The sequence below is a fragment of the Tursiops truncatus genome, chromosome 10 (genome assembly GCF_011762595.2).
Source record: "Tursiops truncatus isolate mTurTru1 chromosome 10, mTurTru1.mat.Y, whole genome shotgun sequence".
Taxonomy (NCBI): domain Eukaryota; kingdom Metazoa; phylum Chordata; class Mammalia; order Artiodactyla; family Delphinidae; genus Tursiops; species Tursiops truncatus.
In genome coordinates, this window is record NC_047043.1 from 11,474,989 (window position 1) to 11,489,814 (window position 14,826).

The window sequence follows — 14,826 nt, forward strand, 5'->3', positions numbered from 1 at the left end:
AGGCATCTGGGAACATCAGGGAATGCAGAGAGGTTCTATAAATCTACCTTGGCTGTCACTTGCCACCAACCAGCAACTGACTCATACCATTGCTCTGTCTTTTAGGCGCCTTCACACCGGCTCCTCCTACCCTCGCCATGCTGCCTCCCCTCCTCCTGAAAATGGTCCACGGCCTGCCCTCATTCCTCACAGTGCTGGCTGGGACCTTGACATTCATGACTCGACCTTCAGAAGGCTGGGGGTAACCAAAGGGACCTACACCCAACTCTGAGTCTGGGCTTATCACTAAGTTTCAGAGGCTGCCTCTCTTCCACTCTAAAAAACCGCACCATCTCCAGGCCCATAGAAAAGCGGGGGCCGGAGGGGTTTTGTTCTGTTTTGTTTCATTTTAAACAGAAACTTGATCTCAGAGATGCAGCCCCGCCCACCAAGAAGACAGTCCTGTTCATTCTGCAGAGCTGTTGAGCCGCACGTCTCCAGCTCCCCACGCCCAAACAGGCTTTGCTTTACCTGTTTAGGACCACGAGGCCCAATGTAAGGGGAGTCAGCCCTCCAGGGACCCCCGGCCCCCCTGTAGCAGAAACAGCCTGTTGCAGCATCCATGCCCATCGTGATCCTCCTCCAGCCACCGAGGTTTCAAGGAACCTTGAGCTGTTTTGTTGATGGAGACGTCCTACCACACCTTTCTTACATCATTTTGCCCAGCATAAAGCACAACGGCTGAATTGGGGGCAAGAATGGAGAGACAACCTTTCCACGTGTCACAGCCATGTCACTCTGCCAAGTGTCTGAACAGAGTCCTGAGCAGGACAAATACCAATCGGACCTCCCAAAATAATCAAAAACCAATTCAAATCTGCTGTTAGGCTTCTTTTTTAAAAAAGTAAACACTAACGGAAAATACAGCAAAACCTATTTAAATCCTCTTTGCCCTCCTTTCCTGGGCCACTGCCCCAGGATTTGCCCCTTCAGCTATTCTTTTTCTCCCCCTTATGTAGCTCTTTCTAGAATAAATCTGTCAAGTCTTCCTCTATTCATCGGTCTGGATGCCGGCAGCCAAGCTGGCAGAAAGAAACAGAATCTTAGGACTTCCTTGGTGGTGTAGTGGTTAAGAATCTGCCTTCCAGTGCAGGGGATGTGGGTTCAATCCCTGGTCAGGGAACTAAGATCCCACACGCATGCCGCAACTAAGGAGCCCGCCTGCTGCAACTAAGACCTGGTGCAACCAAAAACAAATAAATGAAATTTTAAAAAGTAAAATAAAAATTTTAAAATAACTATATATATAAAATAATTCCATATCTTTAAAAAAGAAAGAAAGAAAGAAACAGAATCTTTCCACAAAGTTCAGAGGAAACATATGCCTGCAGAGCTGTGTATGTTCCTGCTTTAATTTTTGTTGTTGTTGTTGTCTCTCCCACATATTAAGTTCAACAGTTTTCCCAACAGTTATCATTAAGCCCATCTTGTCTCCCACCAACATGGCTATATATTCACCCTTGAACTTGACCAACAACTCAACAATTGCTTCGTTTTACAAAAGGAAAATAAAACGATTTTAAGAAGGTAAAGGAGGTGAAGAGAATGAAGAAGAGAAGACGAAGAGATAAAAGAAAGCAGGTGAGGGAAAGTGAGAGAGGAGAGGACAGAGCCACCAGCCGGGCGGAGAGGGGGCCTGGCAGACAGTCTGCTGCTTCCCCAGCACGTGCTGGTGATCCCAAATAAGATCAGCTGTGGATGACAGGGCGCTTTCTCAAAACACCTTTCTGAGAACACCTCCCACAACACGTCAAAACGAATGAAATCTACCCTGACAGCATCTTCTTAACACTAGGGGCGAACGCACATTTACGTAATTCAATTCAACAAATACTAAAAAAAAAAACAAAAAAAAAACAAAAAAAACAAATACTGGTGAATATACATAGTATTATATAAATATGTATCAACACATATGAGAACTAAATGAAGAGAAGCTGGTCAGGATCAGGCAGTGGGGGGGGCCCTGATGGCAGGCCCCCTCAATTCCTGCCGCAGGACTGTGACATCTGACTTTGGGGAACAGATGTTACTGGAGTGCCTGCCATCACGTTATCCACCTAGCACTCGCCTGTGCCCGGCCCTGATCCCACAGTGCAGGGGATAAATACAATCTGTGCTCATGCATTAAATCAACATGCATTACACACCACGGAAAATACTTATACGATGTAGGAATTGCATCTTTATTTCCAAACACATGTGTTATGAAAGTCTCTTAAGGAGACTGGGGAACCAGAGGGCAAGGTTAGCATTTTTGACGAAGGAAGAAAAGGTTTTGAGGTGCGTGGTATGTGAATACTTAGGTTGAGTGAGTGACTTTTCAGATATTAGCAAATACCTTTCTAAACTCAATGACTTTTGCAGAGAAAAAAACATGCTGTGAATTTATTTATTTCTGAATCTGCACTGACGGAAAAATTAAAAAGTGCTCGATATTAGCATGCTCATGCTGCCGAACAAAATGCCACAGACTGGCTGTGGCTTAAATAACAAATTTATTTTCTCACAGTTCGGGAGCCTGGAAGTCCAAAATCAAGGTGTCAGCTGAGTCAGTTTCTGGTGCGAACTCTCTTTCCGGTTTGCAGATGGCCACCTTCACACCATGTCCTCACATGGTATTTGCTCTATGTGATCACAGAGAAATTGCTGGTCTCTCTTTCTCTTCTTCTAAGGACACCAGTCCTATTGGATTAGCGCCCCATCCTTATGACCTCATTTAACCCTAATTACTTCCTTAAAGGTCCTGTCTCCAAATACAGTCACACTGGGCATTAGAGCTTCAACATACAAATTTTGTGGGGTGGGGGTGGTGTGGGGGGGTGGGGAGGAGATGCAGGGGGGAGGGCGGGACACACAATTCAATCCCTAACATACTCCTAAGTGCTTTCAACTAAAAATATTGCTTATTTAAATACCTTCTGAAGCTAACATCTATAGATACATTTTAGGAGTACCAAAGTTGAGAGTGACAAGCACAGAATGAACTTAATACGTGTTGCTACTCTGACTGTAGGTTGGTGGTGGTGAGGATTGTTTTGCTTTGCCTTTTTTCCCCCCATTACTTTACACTGACTCTCTTAACTTCTCAACATCCAAAGTTCATTCATGCTAGGCTGGGAGCCTGCTGAGAACAGAAGGCATTTCTTTTCAGCTCCCTACAGAGTCTGGCACATACCAGGAGCTCCATAAACGCTTGTTGCAAGAATGCACGGCTCCTTGGCTTGTAGACGTGGGGTTGGGAGGGGGAAGTTCATGAGAAGGGCCCGAGTGGGTGGAGGCAGGCTGAGAGGGACCCTTCTCTTGATCTCCCCACCTCTCTGGAAGCTGAGGAAGAGAACCCTCTAAAATGAGCACCCACCATGTCCTAGGGAGAGAAGACGTGATACCCTAAGTCAATTCTCTGAGCACTGTATGCTCGGAGAATGTTGACGCATCAGTTGGGATGCATGCTCGGAGGATGTTGACGCATCAGTTGGGTAGTTAGTACAACCCAACTACCCTTTGGTTCCCCTTGCCACACACCCAAAAGGTGCCAGGACCCAGGTCAGAGGTCATAAGAAACAACCAGCAAACATTACCAAGTACCTGCTCTTCAGTAGTTCCATAAATACTTATTGATGACATATTTTGTGCCAGACACTGTACTTGGCACTGCAGACACAGAAGATGAATAAGACACTCCGGTCCTCTAGGAATAAGTATGGAGGTATCAAGAGACATGACAATGCTGAAACTGCTAGACTGCTGTGCCAGGCTTCTTCTTACCCTTGACAAAGCATCATATAATAGCTGGTGGTTCCCCAGTGTCTGGAAGTAAAGACCTATCCTATGTGTGTTCCCCTGAGCCAAAGAAAAAGTTTTTCATTTAAATTTGACTTATTTTTTACGGCTGCCCATTGATTTGCCTGAACTAAGAGGTATAGGTCTGGACTGTTCCTGCAATTAGCCAGAGGAAGGACTGAACGAGATATCCAGCTCACAGTGGTATTTTAACACTCCTGCTCATAAGGCTTAAGGTGACAAACGACAAGGTTAGTATGAAGATCTGCCCCCAGTGAGAGGCCATCAGGCAGCCGACAGGGAGCACAGACAAAGGATTAGGTACTCGAGTGGCAGCTCAGCTTGGTGACCTGGCCTCCCGCCAGGGCCACCCTCTCTGGTGTTTAAACTGTCCAGGACATCCCCCTTCTCCCACCTCCCCCCAGGCACAGCATCATCACTACCCTGTACGTGAGATTATACTGGGCAGGACGTTGTGACGACTTCCTTGCTTACCCTGTCACTAAACTGGCCCAAGTAAAAGTGACTCTGTCCTTGATCTTACCATGGACGTCACATGGGAACAGCAGAAGCACACAGACCCTCCCACGGAGCCAACAGATTTTACCAGCAACCCCAATGTGGGAGATAAGCCTTAAGCAAAGAGTTGCAGCAGAGTGGGGCAAGTATCAGGTTGAACTCAATACGGTTATCAGTGCTGGATTGGTTTTGCCCTATAAAGACAGACATTTCAAAGGGAGGCACAAACTATTGGGCGTAAGATAGGCTACAAGTACGTATTGTACAGCACAGGGAATATAGCCGATATTTTGTAATAACTTTAAATAAAGTATAACATTTAACAATTGTATAAAAAATAAATTTTAAAAATAAAAATTCTTTCAATTTAAAACATTTTGAAAAACGAATTTCTTGTGGTTCAACCTAATGTCATAATACCTAACTCTTACATAGCACCTCCAAGCTCTTTACACACAAACTCACTTCATCCTCATAGCAGCCCCGTGAGAAGGGGGCTGAGTAAGTGGCAGCTAGGAAGTGTCAAGGATACAAATGCAGGCAGCCCAGCCCCAGAATCCACACAGGATGAGCCAAGATGCTCAAGAAAAGGCTTCCAGAAGGAAGTCAACCCAAGAAGACTTGTGCCCTCTGACACCCAGCATTGCAACAAAAGGCCTTCATGTTGTTTTAACAGGGTTGAGTTTGCCCGGCCAGACGTTATCCCTAAGGGTTCAATTCACACCACCCAAACTCACATCGGGTTCACCTAATAAACATCTGTTACATAAATGCCTGAGGGAGGAAAAGGATGAATGAACAATAGCAGAGAGCAAGCGTGTTCATTTCCATGGAGAAGTAACAATGCCCAAGCACCCGGAAGCTCAGGTGTGCAGAGTTGGGGCCGGCAGGAGCTTCCGAATACATTACCTGGTGTCATTTCAAAGAGGCAGAAAATTATGGAAAATGTTATCATTTTCATTTTACAGGTGAGGAAATGAGCTGGGAGAGTTGACTGAAGCCCCCTGCCCCCCGATTCTGACCACACTCTTCTCAGCCCTGCTTCTGCCTTCCAAGATGCCCAGCAGTCCCTCTTCCCAGGGGAAAAGTTCACTTGGGAAATCCAATTAAGAGGATTCAACTGCAGAAGGAGTCCAGGTGCAGTTTAAGAGGAGTGGAGGCCTTTAGGAACCACTTCCAGCCGTAATATCCTGGTCCAGCTTTCTCCACAACGCAGCCATACACCTACCCACGAGAAAAGAACACCGAAGTCGGTGGTCAGGGCATCTGCGCCCTAGGTCACCACTGGAGAAGCTAGAAATTGTCATTCCCTCACTGTGGCACCTTTTTCAATATTCCTTATCAGCCACCAAAAGCTACTGCCATTACAACATTACCTCATGATGGGCATATTACAATTTCCTAGATTACATCTTACCTGACGTGAGTTACATCTTAGGGTTGTTGCTTCCTGGCACTTTAATTTCATAAGTACGCTATCTCCAGATCACAGAGGAGGATGAGTTACAGCCACTTCTATCCATTCTCTAAGCCTCATTTCCAGAAACTAACATTTTCTTCCCTTGGCCTGGATCCCGGGGTGTACTATGTGCCGGTTCTATTGCTTTCTATCCATTAACCGTAATAAGTAATGATGATGTTCTTTACCTCGCTTATTTTGTTTTCTTTTTTTGGTGTTTGGCATGAGAGGAACTACAGGCAGAATCTGATTGTGTAAAATTGTCATCTTTTTGCAAAGAATCCTTTTCTGAGAGACGGTCATGAAGCTGCTAAGGAATTTTTCTCCTTCTTGTTCTTCATTTTAATTACAGGGATTAGTTAGCCTCTAGAGAGATACCAAAGATAGAACTCTACGCAACATTACCAGATAATCATCAAGGGTTAATAAATATAAAGGGAAAAGAAGGTGTTCTTACCAAATGTAATAACTTACCCACATTTTATATCCTACCCCTGATGAGTCAGACAAAAAAACTTCAAATAGAGCACATGATGGGTGGATAAGGCACTTAAAACACTGTCTATTTGACTTCCCTCCACTGCCAGATGGTAAGATTCAGGAGTGGAAGAAAGGGAAGGAGATGGGACTTAACTCCTCAGGAACTCCTCGGTTCCTCAGGAAACACCTCCTTGTAGTACATGGCAAACCATAAAGGAAAAAGAACAAAGTGAAGGAATGGGCAAGTTGAGATGATTTAAAACCATGAGTGTAAAAGCATGATTGTGTTGAGTCTCTTCGTAGGGCAAACAGCTATTTTCCCTGGGGGAGGACCTTCTGTAGAATCATCTTTCCAGTCCTATGGCCTTCATTTCTGCTGTGCCTCTATTGGCCCCCAATTTAAGCCCTTTTGCAGTTGACTGCATAGAAGTCACCATTCCGTTCTTCATACATAAAGAAGATGTGTTAAATGATGGAAAGGGTGTAGAGAAAGGGAACCCTCCTACACTACTGGTGGGAATGTAATCCGGTGCAGCCACTATGGAGAACAGTATGGAGGTTCCTTAAAAAACTAAAAATAGAGTTGCTATATGATTCTGCAATCCCACTCCTGGGCATATATCCAGAAAAAGCTCTAATTTGAAAAGATACATGCACCCCAATGTTCATAGCCGCACTATTTACAATAGCCAAGATATGGAAGCAACATAAGTGTCCATCGACAGATGAATGGATAAAGAAGATGTGGTACACATATACAATGGAATATTAGCCATAAAAAAGAATGAAATAATGCCATTTGCAGCAACAGGGATGGATTTAGAGATTATCATACTAAGTGAAGCAATTCAGACAGAGAAAGACAAATATCATATGATGTCACTTATATATGGAATCTTAAATATGATACAAATGAACTTATTTACAAAATAGAAACAGACTCACAGACATAGAAAACAAATTTATGGTTACCAAGCAGGGAAGGGGGTGGGGGAGGGACAAATTAGGAGTTTGGGATTAGCAGATACAAATTACCATATATAAAATAAACAGAAAGTTCCTACTGTATAGCACAGGAAACTATATTCAATATCCTGTAATAAACCAATACACCATAATGGGAAAGATTATGAAAAAGAATATATATATACATAACTGAATCACTTTGCTGTACACCAGATATTAACACAACATTATAAATCAACTATACTTCAATAACAACAACAACAAAAGAGGATGTGTTACCTCCCACGCCTTGGGAAAACTAGCAGTCTTCGATGCCTGTTTTCCTGAATGGATTTGCAAAGTTTCCTTTAGCAATCTATCTTTACATATACATCCTAGGATTTAGCTACTGGGAATAAAGTTATGATGGCTAGATTGCGTCTATTATTTAACGTCCTCAAGCTTTTGTGGCTGAATTTGGATGAAGGGATTAAATGCTAAAAATTACAAATCATAGCTTTATAAAATAATAATAAGACTGGATTTAAAACAAAGCAAAAACACCCTCCAGACATACAAAATCTAGTGCGGGAAATTTGAGAGAACAGTGAGTAGAGTATAGTCATGATTGGAGATGGCCTGGCAGCACTGAGGACCCAGCTGAACGTGGGAGACCATGCACTTGAGGCGACCAGGCCCCTGCGTTCTGCGTTGTTTGCACGCAGCATCCATTCTCACCTCCTTCCTTCTCTCCCACAGGACAGGGCTGAAGACTAACAGCCACATTTCTCAGACTCCCTTGTAAGTAGAACTCTGGATGTGACTGAGGCTCTGCCAATGAGATGCCCCTGTGTGGTGCTGGGAAGGTGGGGGGAAGGCAGAGGATGAGCCAGCTCGGCAGATGTGGGTGTTTCCAGCACACTCTACCATCCGGTCACCAGCTTGCTGGGTGTGAGGTGGCAATGCATGTGACAACAAAGGTAGCAATTCCTTCCAATTGAATCCCAAGTATGAATGTGAGTTCAAAAGCCCAGTGGTGCCCCGACCTCTACTCCTTCACATCTTCACAGTTTTATAAGAACCCAACATTAAATCCACTTCTGCTAGAGATCTCTAGAATGTCTTCCATCTCCTGCATCAAATCCTGATTAATATGTGTGTTTCCTCTAGGGCCAAAGCAGTCAAAGATTACGAGGCTGAATAGTTGGACTGATCTTGGATTAGTATTTTGCAGGGCAAGTTTAAAGGAAGGAAAGGGGAGAAAGCATGATTTGAACAGCATTTCCCAAACTATGCCATGAATAGCTTTGGGGATTTAAGAGGTACAAGCACATGGCATTAAATAACATTGAAACATGTAATAAGAGAGTTATTCCCTTTTCAATTCTCTTTTAATCATTTAGGGAGAATTCTTAGGTTTTGACTTGATTTCTTTAACACCTCTCTAATACCTACTAATCCCCTTTACTTGTAAAGAGAATAGGCACAGAGCCTTTGATCAGGCAACAATCCTTAGCTAGAATAGAAAGACTCTGTTTTATTTTCAATATACTTATTTACAGAGTTGTCCTCCGAGTATGGTAAGCAATAGAAGTTTCCCATTTATGTTAGTGAGAAAAGTGTCTTTTTAATTTCTACCTTTTATTTTGAAATCTTTAACAAAAGCCAGAGGGCTTCCCTGGTGGGGCAGTGGTTGAGAGTCTGCCTGCCGATGCAGGGGACACGGGTTCGTGCCCCGGTCCAGGGAGATCCCACATGCCGCGGAGCGGCTGGGCCTGTGAGCCATGGCCGCTGAGCCTGCGTGTCCAGAGCCTGTGCTCCGCAACGGGAGAGGCCGCAACAGTGAGAGGCCCGCGTACCGCAAAAAATTAAAAAAAAATAAAAAAGGACAGAATAGCACAGTGAACATCCATATGCCCACCACAGGGATTGTACCACTGCTTTCTGTTTTTGTTTTTAATTTTTGGCCATGCCGCTCGTCCTGTGGGTTCTTAGTCGCGGAAGGCCCACCCGCTGCAGTGGAAGCGCTGTGTCCTAACCACTGGACCGCCAGGGAATTCTCTACCACCGCTGACATTTTCCAGATCTCCTTCATCTATAATGTCTTTCTTGTTCAACAATGTAAAAGTAAATTACAGACTTTGAGGCATTTGACCCCTAAAATATCAATACTTCAGCATGCAATTCCAGAAAACAAGAATATTCTTCTACAAAATTATAGCCCTTATCACGCAAAACAACATTAATAATTCCCTCAAGTTGTCCAGCCCATGTTCAATTAGGAGCGTGTGTTTTTCTTAAATAAATTCACTTCTAAAATGTGAAATGATTTAAAGAAAAAACAGACAACTAATAGTAAACAATAATATAGGTATATATAATATAATAATATAGGTATACCTAAAATATAATATAGGTATGTGGTTATGGAGAAAAGTGTCATGATGGGGAAAGTGGGGTGATGGTAACAATAGTAAATAATAATATGGGCGTTATGTGGATATGGGGAAACATGATGATGGTGGGTTTTAAAACTTTAGGTTGAAAACTAATTCCTGGGGAATGGTAAAAATGATGGAACATGAGATTTAGGCTTTGTAGGAAAAGGAAAAAGAACAAGAAAGATGCTAATAGGTTGGGAAAAAAGTAAGTGGGCCAAAGAAATAGAAGTTACTCCTGGTCAGAGAGTAAGCGTGCTAGAAGAAAAGAAAATGTAGGGGCTTCCCTGATGGCACAGTGGTTAAGAATCCACCTGCCAATGCAGGGGACACGGGTTCGAGCCCTGGTCCAGGAAGATCCCACATGCCGTGGAGCGGCTGGGCCCATGCGCCACAGCTGCTGAGCTTGCGCTCTGAGGCCCGCGAGCCACGGCTACTGAGCCTGCGTGCCACAATTTCTGAGCCCACGAACACAACTGCTGCAGCCCGTGCGTCTAGAGCCCGTGCTCTGCAACGGGAGGGGCCACCGCAAGGGGAAGCCCACGCACCACAACAGAGAGTAGCCCCCACTCGCCACAACTGGAGGGAGCCCGCTTGCAGCGGCGGAGACCCAACGCAGCCAAAAATAAATAAATAAATAAATTTAGAAGAAGAAAAGAAAAAGTAAAGTGAAGGCATAATGAACACCAGTGTAATTAGGGGTTACCCCTGGGAGTTGTGACAAGTGGTGACTTGTACGCTCTATGACGTAGTAGATGACCCTACAAGCTCTAGAGTCAGCCTACCTGGTTCGAATCCCAGTTATGCCACTATTTGCTGTTGAACCTTGATATAATTACTCAAAATCTCTTTGCCTCAGTTAACTCATATACAAAATGGGAGGTAAATAGTAGTTCTTAGCTTGTATGCTCTTGTAAGGATCAAATGAATTAATACACTGTAAACCCTCCCTAACACACAAGTGACAAGCATTACCCCCAAAATTCAGTGGTGTAAAATGTGGGTTTCTGTTATGGCAAAGTTAACGAAAAACAGTATTTTTCAGTGGGTCTGTGTGGTCATGAAAACTACAAAAGTAAAGCTAATAAAATATGTAATGTATACAACTAACCAGAAATGGTGCCTCAAGTACTGGGGCAGGGTGAGGGGAAGAAGTGACACAGTGGTGGGCAATCAGAAGTGGACAGGAGGGGGGGACTTCCCTGGTGGTCCAGTGGCTAAGACTCTGTGCTCCCAATGCAAGGGGCCCAGGTTCGATCCCTGGTCAGGGAACTAGATACTACATGCTGCGACTATAAAAGAAAAAAGAAAAAGATTCTGCATGTTGCAACTAAAGATCCTGCACACTGTCGACTAAGACCCGGCGCAGCCAAATAAACAAATAAAGTAGATTTTTAAAAAGTGGGCAGGAGGGCAGGAAATTTGAATTTCAAAGTCAGCAGAAAGGGGAAAGGGGAGGAGCCAGAAAAAGGGCGGGATTAAGGTCAAGGTTAACATCAGGACTGTGGCCTATAAAGGGCTCTCCTCCCCCAAAGAATAAAATTTTAATCAACTTCCATAGGAGAACAAGGGTCAGGCAGAGAACAGGAGATAATTACCAATAGCCAATTGTGTTTTGTGGGATACTGATTTATCAGTTGGTTTTACTATATATGTCAAGTGCTGAGAACAGGCCCTGGCATATCAAAAGCACTGAATAAATGTTCAGTATCATTATTATCATCTCTCTCTTCTCTATTCTCACTATCTCACCCTATTTCAGGTCCATGGTACCACTGGGCTGGTTTAGGTTAGTTCTTCCTAACTAGTCTCCTGTCCTGGGCAGGGAACTCATAGAACCCACCAGGAACTCCCCCGCTTCATTTCCAAGTGTCTTCCACATCCCAGCCCTTCCTAGAGCTTCTTCACACAAGTTGATATGCTTGGTACCGTGGTGACCACCACTGACTGGACCAGGTGGGCATCTGACACAAAGGGAACTGTTGACAGGCTAGTCAACAGCCAGTGAAGTTATATCTGCACAACAGGGGTCTCTATACTAGCCTGTGGTTGACTGGTCCAAACATATTCTTCAATCTAGAGAACTGAATGCAGGATGGAGAGAGGGCCAGTGGGCACAAAGGAAACAGATACAAAACAACACAGAGACAAGGCAGTAAGCAGAACTTCTGAGGCAGGAGAAGCCGTGAGTAAGCAGAGTATTTACCACCTCATCTCTGGTACCTACTGAATCTTTAATCAAGAAATTTAACACCTTGGTCATAGCACTCTTCTCTGGTCCTGCTCCCAACATTATCTAGGGCAATGTCAAGGTCCATGTGGATATTCAAGGTCTTTGGGTCTTAGAGTTTTCCAAATCCAATGACTTTCTCTTTAAGTCTCTCTTTTCCTCCAGCACAGCATTAATACTTCCTAAATCTAGGAATCCCCGTATCCCAGAATTTTAAATGCTGGAACAGACCTTATAGATGTCACTCCTCTCAACAAACAAACAAAAAAATTAATTGTCTTCCCGTGGTTATGACTGTTCAGATCACTTTTCTGAAAATAACTATCTTGGAATTCCCTGGCAGTCCAGTGGTTAGGACTCGGCACTCTCACTGGGAAGGGCCTGGGTTCAAACCCTGGTTTGGGAACTGAGATCCCACAAGCCACATGGTGCGGCCAAAAAATGAAAGAAAATAACAATCAAAAGCCGTATGAATATGGCTTCCCTAGTGGCACCGTGGTTGGGAATCCACCTGCCAATGCAGGGGACACGGGTTCGAGCCCCGGTCCTGGAAGATCCCACATGCCACGGAGCAACTAAGCCCGCGAGCCACAACTACTGAGCCCACGTGCCACAACTACTGAATCCCACGCGCCTAGAGCCCGTGCTCTACAACAAGAGAAGCCACCGCAATGAGAAGCCCGCGCACCACAACGAAGAGAACCCCCCACTCGCCACAACTAGAGAAAGCCCTCGCGCAGCAACAGTCAAAAATAAAATAAATTAAAAAAAAAAAAAAGGCCGTGTAAGTATATACCTTTGCAACCAGCAATTCCACTTCTAGTAACTTATCCCGTAGAAAGTAATCGGACAAGCACACAAAAATGATATGATGGAATATTCACTTCAGCATGCTTCAAAACAGCAAAAGTTTGGAAACTACTTACATGCGTAACAAGAGCTTTGGTTAAGTGCTACATACAGCCATTTGGTGGGACACTGGTGACTGAAAATTGGAATAGGGATTATAAATTTATTAACATAGAAACATGTTCTTGCATTATTATTGGGTCACAAAATGGGGTGTTGTGATTTCATTGATTGGAAAATATTTTAAATTTGTTTACATAAACAGAAAAAAAATGTGGAAGGATTTTATAGAACTTATATTTACATGGTGAGAATGTGGCAATTTTGCTCCTTTGCTTATGTGTAACATCTAAATATCTTCATTGAAAATACATTTCTAACGAAATAAAAACAAAACAAAAATCCTACCTAAGGCCCAGAACTGGTGACATCCCTCCTATAAATTATGTAGACAGAAGCCCATCAGAAATGTCAGCCCCCTGCTGCTGCGTGTGGATGTGTTCATATCTGTCTTCACAGCAAGCACACACTCACATTCGTGTCTCCTTGCTCTCCCTACGTGATGGGAAAGACCCTGGAAAGCATAGCTGCCTTTCCCTCTACAGTACCAGACTTGGGGTCTTACACATTGTAGTGGGTTATATGTCCATGTCCCAGAACCTGTGACCGTGACCTTATTTGGGAAAAGGGTCTTTGCACGTGTAATTAAGTTAAGGATATCGATATGAGATCATCCTGGATTATCCGGGTGGGCTGTAAATCCAATAAGAAATGTCCCCATAAGAGATAGGCGAGGAGACAACACAGACACAGAGGAAGAGGCCACATATAGGTGGAGGCAGACACTGGACTCGGGCAGCCACAGCTAAGGGACCCCTGGGGCCACCAGAAGCTCCAGAAAAGGTGAGGAAGCATTATCCCTTAGAGCCTCCCTTAGAGCAGAGCACGGCCCCGCTGACACTTTGATTTTGGACTTCTGCCCTCCAGAACTGCGAGAGAATACATTTCTGTTATTTTAAGGCACCCAGTTTTTGGTGATTTGTTACAGCACACATAGGAAACTAAGACACACATAGTAGGCATTTTGTCAATATTTGTGGGAGGACAAAAAAGAATTGTTTGAAGGGCTATGTCCTTGGTTCTAATAGCTTTGATTCAGAAAGAAAGACAATCTCATTAAAATACTTTTCTAAACCCTAGTTTCTTATGATCAAATGTGAACTCTTCCTCCCACCATGTATTTTAAAGGTAACCAAAATGGCAAGTGTTACTTGGTGATCTCCTAGCCTTGATGTGAAATGTGGAAATAAAAATAATTGACTCACCCTTACAACATGGAGACCCAGGGTTCCCCCATAATTCCTCAAATGCTAAGCTTCTTATTTTACTGGAGTGTGACTTCCGTATCCATGGCTTTGCTCCAACTTCACCAAACACTGACGGTAAAGGCTTTAAAGGGACAATGACAGAGTTGAGAGGTTGAAAAATTTGACCTACTTTTCTCTTCTGTCTGTTCTAAAAAATCCATGTCATTTTCTTCCTGTGATTCAACTCGATTCTTTAATCCACATTCACAGTTCCTTTCCACGGAGGGCATAATTTGGCCTCATGTGTTTGCTTTATGTTTTGTTTTTGAATCAAACGCTTCTGTGCTTTGATAACCAACAGCGAGGAGGAGAAGAAAATGCATTTTTCTTCAGGTTTTAAAACAAATAGTGTTGAACACTCCAGGGATTATCATGTAAAACATGGTGCAAAGAAATGTGAGTGGAGGGGGACTTTGAAACCTCATAAATTGCTCGTAGGATGATATCTGCTCTGGATGACAGAAAGCATCAGTCTTCAAGGTCGCTTCTCATCCATGTGATGTACAACTGCGTATGGTTCCAAATATAAGACAGCCCCTGCGTCAGATGCCAGCGTGGGGAAGGAACACACAGAATGAATCCACACGGAAGTGCACGCAGGGCCGGTGCTGGACAAGATTGCAGATAACGAGGGATTTGCCCACGCCTCTCCACCCACCCCCGCATCCCTCTCCCTGCCCTGTTGGTTTAAATAGGGGCTTCTCTCTGACCCAGAGA

At 43.9% G+C, this 14,826-nt stretch overlaps 1 long non-coding RNA gene across 4 annotated transcripts in view; it reads right to left on the bottom strand.

Annotated features, from left to right (window-relative positions):
• The window catches only part of LOC109551557 (uncharacterized), a 628,536-nt gene that overhangs the window by 579,038 nt on the left and 34,672 nt on the right, over positions 1 to 14,826 (bottom strand). The gene's annotated exons all lie outside the window — the stretch shown is intronic.